This window comes from Podarcis muralis, chromosome 12 (assembly GCF_964188315.1).
Source record: "Podarcis muralis chromosome 12, rPodMur119.hap1.1, whole genome shotgun sequence".
Lineage (NCBI taxonomy): Eukaryota > Metazoa > Chordata > Lepidosauria > Squamata > Lacertidae > Podarcis > Podarcis muralis.
In genome coordinates this window covers 60,912,835-60,927,256 of record NC_135666.1, presented here as the reverse complement: position 1 = coordinate 60,927,256, position 14,422 = coordinate 60,912,835, and positions in this window count along the sequence as shown.

The window sequence follows — 14,422 nt, the reverse complement described above, 5'->3', positions numbered from 1 at the left end:
TCTTAGCCTGAGACCCTAGATAGCCACTGCCAGTCAGAGAAGGAAATATTGGGTTTGATAGGCCAATGGTGTAAAACAGCTTTCTTTGTTGGTAATATTATGGTGAACTGCACAGACTAATGGTCCAGCCAGTGATAAACCAGCTTCCTATGCCCCTTCTTAGTCATGTATTAAGGCCATTTGGGTGTATATTGCCAGCAGCAACAGCAGCAAGAGGGGTGGAAAATAATAATAATAATAATAATAATAATAATAATAATAATAATAATAATAATAATAATACTGCCACAAGCTGGCTGATATGCCCACAAGGTTTGGCTGGATGGTTATATAAAAATAAAATTACATAACCCCACAAGGCTGCACCACTCCAGCTGGCTGTTTCTTATTGTTCGTGGTTAGCACTTGGAAATAATAATAGTAATAAATCCTAAAGTCAGAAGCCTGGCTGATATGGTCTCTCTTTTTTAGGATGGCTAATAAATACTAGTACTAATAGTAATCATATTAAGCAATGAGAACAGAATGAAATTGTTGTATTGTATAACTAGGCTGTTGTATAGCTTGGTGGTTGGTGGCTGCTAAGCAACTGGGCTGTGTGCAATGTACTCACAAAGCACACACACAAGACAAAGTACGAAAAAAGACAGACACAGAAAACTGAACACAGATGTAAATTTACCTTGCCAAAAACTAGAGGATTGGAATACTAAGTTGCAGGGAATAAACATTTTATTTCAAAAAAATGAAAAGACTTGGATTGATTGGGAAATGATAGGAAGCAAACGAAAGCAGAACAAATGCCACCAACCCCATCAAACACTTTCTATGAGACAGAACTTACAAAAGAGTTCTCCGTTTTAAGACTTCACCACTTCCCCCAACCCAAGCACTATAAATGAGAGTGTTGTGTGGGGTGAGATTGTTCTAGCTCCAACTCTCCCTTGCCTCATCCTGGTGTTCTTCTTATACAGTGTTGCAATTAAAAAATGTATCAAATTAAAATTTGGCACAAATTGTTGCATATTGATTCAGAACAACCCAACTTGCTCTGAGGGGATTTATAACTGCTTCAACCCAATCTGAACGGGGCACAAATTGACCCAGTCTGGTTGGGGATTTGGCCCAGTCAAGTGCACAGCATCCTGAGTACAAAAATAATAAAGTCTCCTTGTGTATAACTGTATTACTTATTATTATTTATTCACCCACAATGTATTCTGGAGTGTTCACTTGATCCAATCAGTTGGCCTCTATCTTTGACCTATAACATTTTATCCAACTTCAACCAACCAAGAAAACAAATTGCATGCAATAAATCTGTGCAGGATCAAAGCTTTTGCTGACTAACCCAATGGTTTTCACTGAGGTGCTCACCATTATAAATAAAGCAACCCTCTGAAAGACAGTTCTTCCGCTTTAGAAAAGTGTGGCTGAATTGTTGGCAGATATTTTTTTTATCATTCACAATGTAAAAAGCTGAGCTTTCAGTCTTATCAGGAGCTGAAGGGCCTGAAAGCAAAGGCTGGGGAACATGAGCAGGATCCCTGACTCAGAAGAGTAGAATGAATTCCTGGAACAGCAGAGTGAACCAAAGGAGACAGGAAGAACTCAGTCTGGGACTCAATGGAAGACAAAAGAGATGGAGAGAGAAAAATAAGGGAGGAGAGAGAGAATGAAGGATATGGGGGCTATTGCCAGTAATATTCTCACCTGAAAAGAAGCCCTTAGGAAGTTACCTTGAACTTCAGACTCAGGTTATCTGTCGAAAATGAAGACTGTTAGTCTATTACCTATAAGGTAGTTTTTGTTTGCGTGGAGTCTTGTTTTAAAGCTCTTTGGCCTTGGAACTGTTTAGATATATGGGCTCCATATATTAGCTTCTGCATTGCACTTGAAAAGCAAAGTTATATTGTGTTCTTTCCCTCTAAAAATCAATGTTTTCCTTTATTGTGGAAAAAATAGAAGTACTTTGAAGACACAAGGTTAGACAATTATACTAATGCATTCCCACAAGTCTAGCAGTAAAGAAACAATACCTTTTCCCTAGTTTGCTCTTCATACCCCCACTCAGAGTATGCCATTCATCTTTACACAATTTACTAGAAAATCTCTTTAAAGATTTACTAGGAAATCGTTTTGAAATTGCTTTGAGAATGTCACCACCCCCCTGATGACAGTGAGGATCACATCCATGGGCTGGGCTTCTCTCACCCAGTTTGTTCTAATCCCATTCTAACCATCCCATTTCTTACATAGCAACAACCAGTTTCCCACTGATTGACTGCTATGATGTGTCAGAAGCCTCCTGAGAAACAGAGGGAGGGAGGCTTTGCATCAAGAGACCAAGCTGCCTCTCCTGATTTAGATCTCCATGATGCAGTTCAGTATTTTTAGATTCTGGTCTTAATAATCTTATGAGAAGCCTCTTTCAATGGCCATATGAATTAACTTTGAAATGTGGTAAGTACCCTGGTGTGCTCAGGGGGCCCCTCTGCCCATTGTGCTCAGCGACACTGCAGACGTCCACCCTGAAAAATTACTATGTCCATATTCGGACTGCTAGAATCATCTTTGAGATGCTGGTGCTGTGAATGTTGGGCCAGCCAACAATTAAATGAGGGCTAGAAACTGCTTTTTCATGGCCTAGGCCTTACCCTCAAGTCCAAGCTTCTTAAATTTGAAACCTGAAGTTTCAAGTTAGGCACCAGCCTGTCACAGGATACAAAGATCCTGACACCAGGATCATATAATGAAGCTGACAGTGGGACATTTGGGGACAGACTAGAAGAGATATTGCTTCCAGAGATACTTTAAACAACTATATACCCAAGGGCCGCAGAACGAGACTGAAATAAACCAATTTTTGAGGAGTAATGGACTACCAAAATTGTCTCAAAAAAATTAGGATATTCCTGAACCACAAAATAACACAACAAGAGATTGAAGGAGCCATTCAGAATATGCAACTGGGCAAATCTCCAGGGCCAGATGGGCTTACCTCCAAATATTACAAGATATTGAAAGACTATTTGATACATCCTTTATTGGAGGTTTGCAATGAAATTATGGAGGGGAAGAGAGCACCGGATACGTGGAAAGAAGCCTTCATCACATTGATACCTAAATCAGAAACTGAGAAGACACAGCTTAAGAACTACCGTCCCATCTCCCTCCTAAATGTGGATTACAAAATCTTTGCAGATATTTTAGCAAGTAGATTTAAAAAAGTGTTAAATGAAGTGATCCATAAGGACCAGGCTGGCTTTCTCCCAGGTAGACACTTGTTTACCAATACAAGGGATATTATTGACATTTTGGAACTTTTGCAAACAAACATTAATACAAAAGCAGTGTTAATATTTATAGATGCGGAGAAGGCCTTTGATAACATCTCATGGAGGTTTGTGAAGAAAAATTTGGAAGGGATGGGAGTGGGACGGGGGTTTGAAAATGGTATAGAGGCAATTTATTCAGAACAAAAGGCTAAATTGATAGTCAACAATGTGGTGACAGAAGAGTTCAAAATTGAAAAAGGAACACGACAAAGTTGCCCTATCTCCCCTTTGTTGTTTATCTCGGTCCTGGAAGTGCTTTTGAACATGATTCGAGAGGACTGGTTGGTTGAAGGAATTCAGGTCGGAGTCAAACAGTATAAACTTAAAGCTTTTGCAGATGACTTAGTTTTGACATTACAGGAGCCAGAATCTAGTACGAAAAGGGTATTACAATTGATTCATGAGTTTGGTCGGGTGGCAGGATTCAAATTAAATAAGCAGAAAACCAAGGTATTGGAAAAAAACTTGACATCTTCAGAATCAGAAAGGTTTCAGAAAGAGACAGACTTAAATGTGGTTAAGAAAGTGAGATACCTAGGGGTAAATATAACAGCCAAGAATCTGAGCTTATTTAAGGATAACTATGAAAAATGTTGGTCAGAAATTAAGAGAGATCTAGAAAGTTGGTCTAGATTGAAACTTTCCTTGTTGGGCCGAATTGCTGCTATAAAGATGAATGTATTGCCAAAGATGCTGTTTTTGTTTCAGACTTTACAAATTATGGATAAAATGGAGTGTTTCAGGAGGTGGCAGAGAGACATTTCTAAATTTATCTGGCAGGGCAAAAAGCCCAGAATTAAGTTTAAAATATTAACTGATGCTAAAGAAAGAGGGGGGGTTTGCCCTGCCAGACTTAAGGTTGTATTATGAAGCAGCAGCGTTCTGCTGGCTGAAAGACTGGCTACTTCTGGAAAATACTGATGTTTTAGATCTGGAAGGTTTTAACAATGTATTTGGATGGCATGCATATTTGTGGTACGACAAGGTTAAATGTCATAAGGCTTTCAAGAACCATATTGTCAGGAAAGCATTGTTTAATGTTTGGATAAGATATAAAGATCTATTAGAAAACAAGACCCCAAGGTGGCTGTCACCAATGGAAGCTAAGGCCCAGAAAAGACTCAATATGGAGGCCAAATGGCCGAAATATTGGGAAATATTAGAAAAAGATGGAGAGTCTTGGAAGTTGCAGAGTCTGGAGAAACTAAAAGATAAAGTGCGGGATTGGTTACATTATGCTCAGATCAAAGAGGTTTTTAATTTGGACAAAAAGATAGGATTCCAGGTGGAAAAATCGAAGCTAGAAACAGAACTGTTAGAATCTAAAACTAAGGTTCTTTCAAAAATGTATAACTTGCTGCTAAAATGGAATACACAAGATGAAACGGTCAAGTCAGCTATGATAAAATGGGCACAGGACATTGGGTATAATATTATGTTTGCTGATTGGGAAAAGTTATGGACCACCGGTGTGAAGTTTACGGCATGTAATGCCTTAAAAGAAAATATTATGAAAATGATATACAGGTGGTACATGACCCCAGTCAAGCTTGCAAAAATATATCACCTGCCTGATAACAAATGTTGGAAATGTAAAGAAACTGAAGGAACGTTCTTTCACCTCTGGTGGACTTGCCCTAGGGTTAAGGCTTTCTGGGAAATGATATATAACGAGTTGAAAAAGGTATTTAAGTATACCTTTCCTAAGAAACCAGAGGCCTTGCTTCTGGGCATTGTTGGCCAGAGGGTGTTAAAGAAGGATTTAACATTTTTTATGTATGCAACAACAGCAGCAAGGATACTTATAGCTAAACATTGGAAAACCCAAGATTTGCCCACGCTGGAAGAATGGCAGATGCAACTGATAGACTATATGGAATTAGCAGAAATGTCTGGCAGAATCCGCGACCTGGGAGAAGAAGCAGTGGAAGAGGATTGGAAGAAATTCAAGGATTACCTACAAAAACATTGTAAATTGCATGAGTGTTAAGAAAAGATGCAAGAATAATAAATAAATGTGGCATCAGTAAGCTAGTTGAAAGGAATTTGAGAATAGGTGAAATTTGAGAAAAAGTTAAATTTTTGAGTTAATATCATGCCTAAATTAAATATTCAAGCTTTTGGTTAATGTAGTTAAAACTAGAGACATAATATTGGAAAAATACAAGATAAGAAATGAAACAAGGTGATAATTTGCTGTATAGAACTTTATAAATTTGGAATGCAGGAACGAGAGACGTGAGGAAGTCTAAAAAGGTGAAGAAAGTATGGATATTAAGGATTTGATTTTGATGTTGTATGTTTTTCTTTTTTGTGTGTTTCTTTTTGTCTATTGTACTTTGGGGATGGGTTTATATGTGTTTGGTGATAAATGTTTAAAATCTTGAATAAATATTAAAAAATAAATAAATAGAAGAGGTATTGCTTCACACAATTTTTATTGCGTTTTTGTTTATTAATATGGTATTTTTGTGTTTTTTTATTGTAAACTGCCCTGTGATCTCCAGATGAAGGGCAGTATAGAAATTTAATAAAGAATAAGATAATACTACACATAGAAATGCATGACCTTGTTTTTCAGCTTCCCATTGGCATCTGGCTGGCTACTGTGAATACAGGATGCTGCACTAGATGGACCTTTGGTCTGATCCAGGACTCTCTTATGTTCAGTTCAGTGAGCTGTTTTGGGAAAGGGACCTCCAGTTTTGTTTTTTCTCCCCAAAAGATTTTGTACTCAAACTGCTGGGTTCCTCCAAGCCTGCTGTTGTCTGCCTATTTTGCATGGATAGTGTTGCTTTAAATACACACGTTTCTATGCTTAGAGGATGTACGTAGGTTAGAAGATTGTTTCTTGCTTCTTTCCAAATAACTCTGGTAGTGGCTTTCTGTGGCTTGTATCAGCCACAGAGGGGGGCCTTGCTGTGTATTTTCAGCACAACTTCAGGAGAAGTCACAAAGCTATCTCCAAGCTGCCATCCGTGTGCTTGAAGTCCTGATTCACTCATAAACCCAGCAAGCTGCCGGCACTGAGCAATCAGAGAAGAGGAGTAAGTCCTCAGCACTGACTAGATCTCCAAGGGAAGAGTGATGCTCCACAGGCAGCATCATAAGCCTACTGGGGGAACCAGAAAACCATGTCTAAAGACATCAAAACACAACACCGCAGGTTACATCCTTCCTAGGGATTGTGGTATTGACCCATCTCCGAATGGCTAGGAGTATCCAGTGGAGAACAGGCACCCTATGGAGAGCAGAGCATAAAGCATGCCAAAGTTCTTGTAATTATCTTTTTGATTGCTGAAGCACATAGAATAGTTTTCAGTGAGCGACTTTAAAAATGGCTTGCTAGTTGACAGCAGGTAGCTCAGGGCACCACTATTGAAGGAGCTGTCGTGAATGCTTTGTCTTACAAAATATAACCCATGAAACAGACTATACAGTGGGGGGGGGGTCTTTAGGAGTCAACACTTCTAGGATGCCTAGAGCCAACTGTGTCACGATTTGGGTATCACTGCAGATATCATATGGGTGGCTGCTGAGTTTCACCCATTTGGTCTATCAAGCTGCAAAGAATGGTGGGGCACATTCATCTTGCCTCTTTTTAAGAAAACCTTCTGATTCTTACCTAGGAAAACCAAAGGACAGAGTTTGCAGATGTACACCAACTCAAGTAGGAGATGGGAGGGGCTGATGTCATCACGATGTCATGACTTTGCAGGTGAAGTCATGACATCACATGCAGGCGTCATGTGGCAGCCCAGTTTCCATGGCCAGCGATGCTGACAGCTCTTCCTCCTGTTGTTGCTGCCATGGCCAGAGGGCTGCTTCCCCTCCATGGCAGCAGCAGCAGGAGGAGGTGGAGCTGCCATGAGCCACCACGAGCCATTGTGGCCGCATTTCCAGAAGCCACCAATGTATTTCTAGAAGCGCACTTCTGGTGCCAGCTTCCAGAAGCACATTGGCGTCGGTGGCCTAGCAGGCCTTGTGGTGGTAGCCTGGAGGCCTTATGCCAGTGGTGTGGGAGGCCTTGTGTTGGCAGTCTGGAGGTCTCACGCCAGTGGTGACTTGGCATGCCTTGCGGCAGTGGCATCAACAACTGCCCATCAACTTTGGTGGGGCTCAGCCCCATCAACTACATGGGGGGCTGAAGTCACTTCAGCCCCTTGGATTTGGTGTCCATGGTGATAGAGGAACAATATAAATTTGTTACTGCCTTTAGGGAGCAACTAAAAGTCAAGGAAAGCTGTCTAGGGTTTTCACCTGTCTTAGGGAGGTATCTCCCCAAACTTCCCCAATCTAGGCAAGGATCATCATTTATGGAGGGCAGGGGGCAGTCCCCTTCTACATTTATAGGGAGCAGACTTGTTACTCCTCTGGCTACTGGTCTTTTTCTGGACACAACTGAAAGTGTTGGTTGTGACCTATAACACCCTACATAGCTGAAGCTCAGGGTATCTGTTAGCTGCTCCCTCCTTGTTCTTCCACTCGCAGGTGAAAACCTTTTTGTCCCAACAGGTCTTTGGGAACTGATTGCTTTTAATGAAAGGGCTGGTGCCATGCATCTTTTTGTAGTAATCATTTGTATGGTTTTAAAAATATGTTTATGCACATTTTAGTGGCTCTTTTTTTATCTGTATACCGCCATGAGTACCTGTTAGGTAAAAGGTGGGGTATAAATTAACAACAACAACAACAACAACAACAACAACAACAACTAATCTGTGAACTGCCCTGAGACCTCCAGGTATAGAGTGGTATATAAATTCAATAAACAAATGAACGAATAAATAATACATTTCAGAGAACATGTGGTTACTCCTTAGTAACCACTATATCTATGGCCAGCTGTCTGTTACTACACAGAGTGGCTCTAGTACAGAGCAGTGGCAGACCTACATTTTGTGGGCCCTGAAGCTTGAACTGTCACAATCAACATCAAGGTCTAGGTAACCCCTGTTATCTTCTTCAATGTGCTACTGACTCTCAAACTCTGGGAATGTTGAAATAGATACAAGAACAACAAACTCAAATTGGGTCTACTATACCCAAAACTTTTAAGCAATGTCAATTAAAGTTGCTTCTGGGTCCCTCTAGGTTTAGGGGCCCTAAAGCTTAAGCTTCAGTCATTTCCTAGTAGACCTGCCCCTTAAAGAGGCCTATGTCAAACGTATGCATGCAAAAGTCTTGCATTGCTTTAACTGCCAAAGAGGGGATAGCTCTTCTTGGGCTGATACTGCTATAGCTTTTGGGAGGTTTTATATATAGAAAAAAATAAACCTAGCAAGTGCTCTTAAAAATTGCAGTGCTTTATCCTTTCATCTTTGCATGTAGTGCCTAAGAGTGGGTCTTTGACTTTGCTTTTCCCCTATCAAACCTCTTTCTCCGCTCTTGATCTAAAATTGTAGCCCTGCCTGAACCCAAGTTGTCTTCCCTTGAGTGCTTTGAAATTTCAGCAAGTTGGCACATGTCTTGCCCCTTTACCACTGTGCCACCTGCCCATCTGCTTGATGTACATCAACCAACTCCAGGTAGCAGCATATCAGAGGTCTTGCTTGGTCTGCACTGTTGGACATTTACAGACACGTTTAAAAGCTGGAGAACAACAGCTAACAGCTGTTGGCATCATGCAGTGGAGAGGCAAAGTATACTTTATATATATGTCCTATACAGTGCTATTTTTCTAGAAAAAGAGGTGCTGGAACTCACCATGAATGCCTCCTTCTTTCTCTTAAAATGGCAATGACACCCACCTGAGAGATGCCAGAATTGAGTTCTGGTGAGTTAAAAAGCCCCAATTCTATAAATGTACCTTAGCTTGACCTGACGTTGCCATCTGCTGTACAGCCACTATTTCCCCCTGTGTTCACTGCTTTCGTGCATCATCAGAAGGGCTCTGAAGTCCACACATTGCTGTTGCAGGTCACAGCATATAGAAGGAGCCCAGGTAAGTACATGCTGCAGAAAATCAGGTCATAACCTTTTGTCAACATAGCTCTTAATTAATTATCCCGAAAGGCTCCTTCCAACTCAGTCGCATGCTTAATAGTTAGCTAGGCCAAATTACGAGAACACACGTTTCCCAATTTATAGGAAGCTGGATTTATTGCAGAAAGCGTGACTGGCTGACTTTTCAGTCTGCCAATGCAATTGCCACAGCTGTTGCATCTCCTATTTCACAGGAAGCAGTAAAAGGAAAAGAGGGACTTGTGTCACATCAGTATTCACAGAATGATGCCTTCCTTCCTTAAACTTCCAGGTTACCCACAGTGGAGAACAGAACAAACAACAAGTAATAGAATGTAGAGCTTTAGCACACAAGCACCTAGGCTACACCCTGACACAGAAAGAGCCATGGGCTCACATTTCTTCCACAGTAAAACTTGCTATATTATTCTCTGCCTAACCATACCACACACAGAATGGGTTTTAAGGCAAAAGTCTTTTTCAGGCCTTGCCATTCTGAGTGAAGGAAATGCATGAGAAAGGGGCAGCAGTGATCTTGCTAGCACAATCATCTCATGGATCCATGGATGCTCCCGGCATGTCTTAGAACAGTGTGTTTACTGGTGATGGGAAGAGCAACAAGAGGGCGGAGCTCACATGCTCCTCCCACCTCTCCTCTCACATTATCTCTTGACACAAAATGCTAATGCCTGAAGAGGGCATTACAAGCCACCCCAATCTCTGCTGAGTGGGGCACAAGATTCCTGGGGTCTGGGCCCTCCACCAGGGTCTGTGTTCCTTTAGGAAAATAGGCATAATGGAGACTAGCACATACAATATATGGTTTATTTTATACATATATATGACCTTTAGTCTTCAGTGAAGGGGTGCACAACAGAGGGACAACAACAATGCCCATTTACACCACAAAGCACTCATAATCCACCTACTTTCAGCAGCCAGAAACGCCATAACCAGACACTGGAGAGACCTGTCAGGAGTCAGCATGGACCAATGGTACCAAACAGCCCTACTAGAAAAATTAACCAATAAACTGAAACTGACACGGGGACAAATAGAAGAAGACGCCTTTACCAGGGTATGGCTCCCCTTTATCACATACACAGCCCAACAAGACAATGACAAATTAGAAACTGTGACTATTGCTCAGATCATTTGGGCATGATTAGACATCCACTGCTGTTTCGGGACAGGACTTAAAAAGATATGCAAGGAAGCCTCCTGTGCCATGTTAGATGGAGAAGCACTGGCTTTTAGGACACACACTTCCAGATGTATAACCCGTTTTATATGAACACAGGAATCCTGTGTGTAGAAGAATTTATAATAATATTCATTATTCACTATGCGTGAACACAACGAATAAACCTCCCTCCCAGAATGTTATTATGGTGACACCTCTGCCTTCCTTGCAGGGGTGGTGTGGGGGGGCACCCCGGGGGGCACCACTGAGGGGGGGGGGTGACAAAATGCCGGGTGGCACTCACCATGGGGCCTGCAGCGCTCTCCTGGGAGTGACGCGTTGGCTTGGGTGCCTGCAGGTTCCGCGCTGCCCCCAACGGTCCGCCCGCCACCTCCCCCTTAGCTGTAGGGCGGCTGAGTAGGAGGAGGCAGGCAGACTCCTCAGATGCGTCCTGCCCTGGCTCGCCCCACCCCGTGGGCGGCTGGCCCCACTCCTGGGCGCAGGGCAAGTGCGCCTCCCCAGGCACCCAATCGGCTTGCTCCGCCGCTGCTTCTTTGAAATACCCCTTCAAAATCCACCTTTGCTATTCATATTGCTTAACCTCCATGTTTGCTCAGGAAACATGGGGCCCCCCAATGCATATGTGCCTGTTGTAGGGAGCATTTGTCAGAAAGACTAAGTGGGAGAAGCTGTGGCTTAACCCTTTGCCTGCCCATTGCTTTTCACTTGGAGCTCTTTCCACTATACAGTTTTTCCCAGTCCATATATAGTTCTGGTATTGGAATTTACCTTTTGAAAGAGGGGAGTGGAAGAAAAGCAGATGGGAAGGGGGTTGGGGGCAAGATTCAGCAGACAGAGAAAGGGTTAAACATTCCTTTTTTAAGAGGTTTTATAGCTATCCCATCTCCCCAGGGAATCCTGGAAATTATAGTTCATTGGGGCAGGAGCTAGAAATTTCTAACCGAATTCCCAGCTACCAAACTACAATTCCCAGAATTCTTTGGGTAAAGTCATGGCAGTGATAGTTGCAAGTGGCTACTGGTGGTTTCACCAGTCAACTGTCCCAGTATGCAGCAGCAGCAGCAGGAACAGCAGCTAGTGAATTATAGAAAGAAAGGGGCAAATCTACATGTAATGACTTCTCATCACACATCATCTATAACAGTACATTGGAAGAGAGATGTGGGGAGAAGATGCAAGATTGCTGTGCTTGGTGATCCTTTGTCATGCACAGCTTGAAACTCAAGAGGGAATTTTCAAGGTGACGAAATTTTATCCCCCTTTTTTTACCTGCTCTGAGCCTTCAGGATGCAGTGGGCTATAGACTGAAAAATAAATCTGAATAAATTCCAGTGTGAGAAATGTAAACCACAGATAATTAGAAATCTAAGCATAAAAGTGGCACAAAGTCACATTTCTTATTTATTTTCTTTCATTATTCCTTTCCAAACTAAGAATGAAAGAATTCCCACAGTGCTCAGGTGCCTCATAGTCTGGGCTAGGCTGTTTTATTTATTTTCCAGACTTAGTTGCAGCACAGCATTAGCATAGTCACATGTATCTCTCTCTCCCTCTTGCTATGATCTGAATGTATAATATGCTTGTAAACTAATATGGAAAGTCTTGTGTTGAAGAGAAAGATAAGACTGCAATATATTCTGGGTACTATGTAGGGAGGTGGAAAAAACAAAGCCACTTTAACCTAGATTGTAAAAGTTCGAACGTTTATTTATAAGGCAATCCATGTGCTAAAATGGGCTTGCAATAGGGTACTAAAATAGCTACCTTAAAAGCATTTCATCTTTCTATTTAAGGGTGCATGAAAATGTCTGTGTAGCTGCAGGAATCTGCTACCCAATGTAAAGGAAACTAACACACAGCTGAAGGAGCCAATTCACAATAACAAAGCATGCCATTTTTCTAACAACAAGGCAAGGACTCTGGCCAGATTTGAGAAACAATGGCATTTGAACAGCCACATTACCCTGAACTGTATATATTTGCATTTGGATAAAGAGTAAAAATGTGCTTTTTCCTTCAAATTATCTTGGGATCCTCTGTTTTTTTGGCCTGCACAACTTGCAACCCACCAAGCCAAATGCATTCCTCTACCACCACGATCCATGTATGGCAGCCCATCTAACCAGAGCCTGGGGGGGGGGGGGAGAGAATGGCCAAGTCCCTAGCCAACCACAAAACGTGGCTGATGGGATGCATTCAGTTTGGTGGAGTTTGGGTTACACAGGCCTGCCTTTGGGCTTATGCATTGCCATGGGCTCCCTGTTCGGATGTAATCTGAAAGACAACGGCAGTAACTCTGTTTCTGTGGGACTTACATGAGAGAAGTTTTGCCCTGGGTGCTGTATGCTTTTGTTTGTTACTATGTTATGTATTTTTGTGTTTTTATATTGTAAACCACCCTGTGGTCCTTGGATGAAGGGTGGTGTAGAAATTTCATTATAAAAAAAATAATTGCCAGTGGTCATGTGCTCTGTCTTCTTGAGTGTACCCACAATAATATTTGAGAGGCACCTCTGATAATTCTCCATAGTTAAAATTGAAGTACTACATTGTGTTTTCCCATACATTTTATTATGAACCAAATGGAGATGGAACTCAGTGTATCCCTATCCTACTTTTAAAAAACATGAAAAAGGGTCAGTCAACCAAAGATCGGCGTTGGCTGCCATGCAGACGATGATTCAGAGATCATTCCGCAGAAAAATGACAGGGTTTTACAGGTTTAGTACAGCTTTACACCAGAGATGTAGTGTGGGGGAGGGGCAGTGGCCCCGGGTGCACAATCTTGGGGGGCATGTGAAGCAGTGCAGGCACCTCCCCCAGAGATCCCCGTCGTGCCCTGCTGGGCACTGGCAGCGAGGGCGGAGGATGCTCTTCCCCCTCCGCTCCCCACCCGCCGGGCGAGAGAGCACCTACCCGGAGCGTCAGCAGCGAGGGCTGGGCACATGGACTGTGCCCCTGCCTGGCACATGTGTGCCTGCACCCACCCCAGGCACTACGCCCCTGCTTTACACCAGCTGCATATGGTACTTGTGGAGCCACAGCAGAGGCAGTCGTACAGTAGCCTCTCCATAGAGTGAACTCATTCTCCCATGTGGACCCGTGTGCAGCCAAAATGGCACCATTCACACAAAAGAAGGAGGTATTGGCAGACTCAAGGGATCCCCAATCTTTGCAGAAAATATTGGGGGGCATAGGCCCCTCCAAAATTGATGGGCATAAATAAATAGCACCGGGACAGGCCTGCTGGCCAACACTCACTCACATGCTTCCCAGCCTCCGTCGGCTCCCTCCCTGCCCCAAGCCCTTCAACAGAGTGGCGCCGAGCAGCAGATGCACGCGAGAGGTCCAGGGGGCAACAGGCGCAATCCACTCTTCTCCCTCTCCCACCCTGGCCGCTCCATTGCAGGCCTGCGGGTGGGCAGGGAGCCAACGGAGGGGAAAGGGCTGTGCGCCTCAACTCCTCTCCCAGCGCAGCTCTGCTGCCGGGCAGGGCAAGGGCGCAGGGCAGAGCAGGGCAGCCAGCGCCCAAGGTCCTCTCGGTTCTGGGTAGGTATTGCCTGACGTTCCCAAGTCACCCACCTCGGGGCTTTCTGTATTCTTCAGTGACTGTAGTGCCAAAGATAAACTTCCCTTCCCTGAGCACTTTAGTCCTGCTGTAAAATAGCCTCCCTCGCCATCTCAGCTTAAAAAAAACCCCCACAGAGAACACTACACACTTAATGTAACATGCAGTTAGGTCCTCAGAATGTGTTTAATTTCAAGAATATTTTATGCTAAATTTTCTTTTGCTGGTTTCCCCCCCTTTCATTTCTATACAATCTTTCATCTTCCAGGGATCATCAGGGTTGTGTCCATGGTTCTCCTCCTGCCCATTTCATCCTCGCAACAAGCCTGCAAGGCAGGTTAGGCTAAG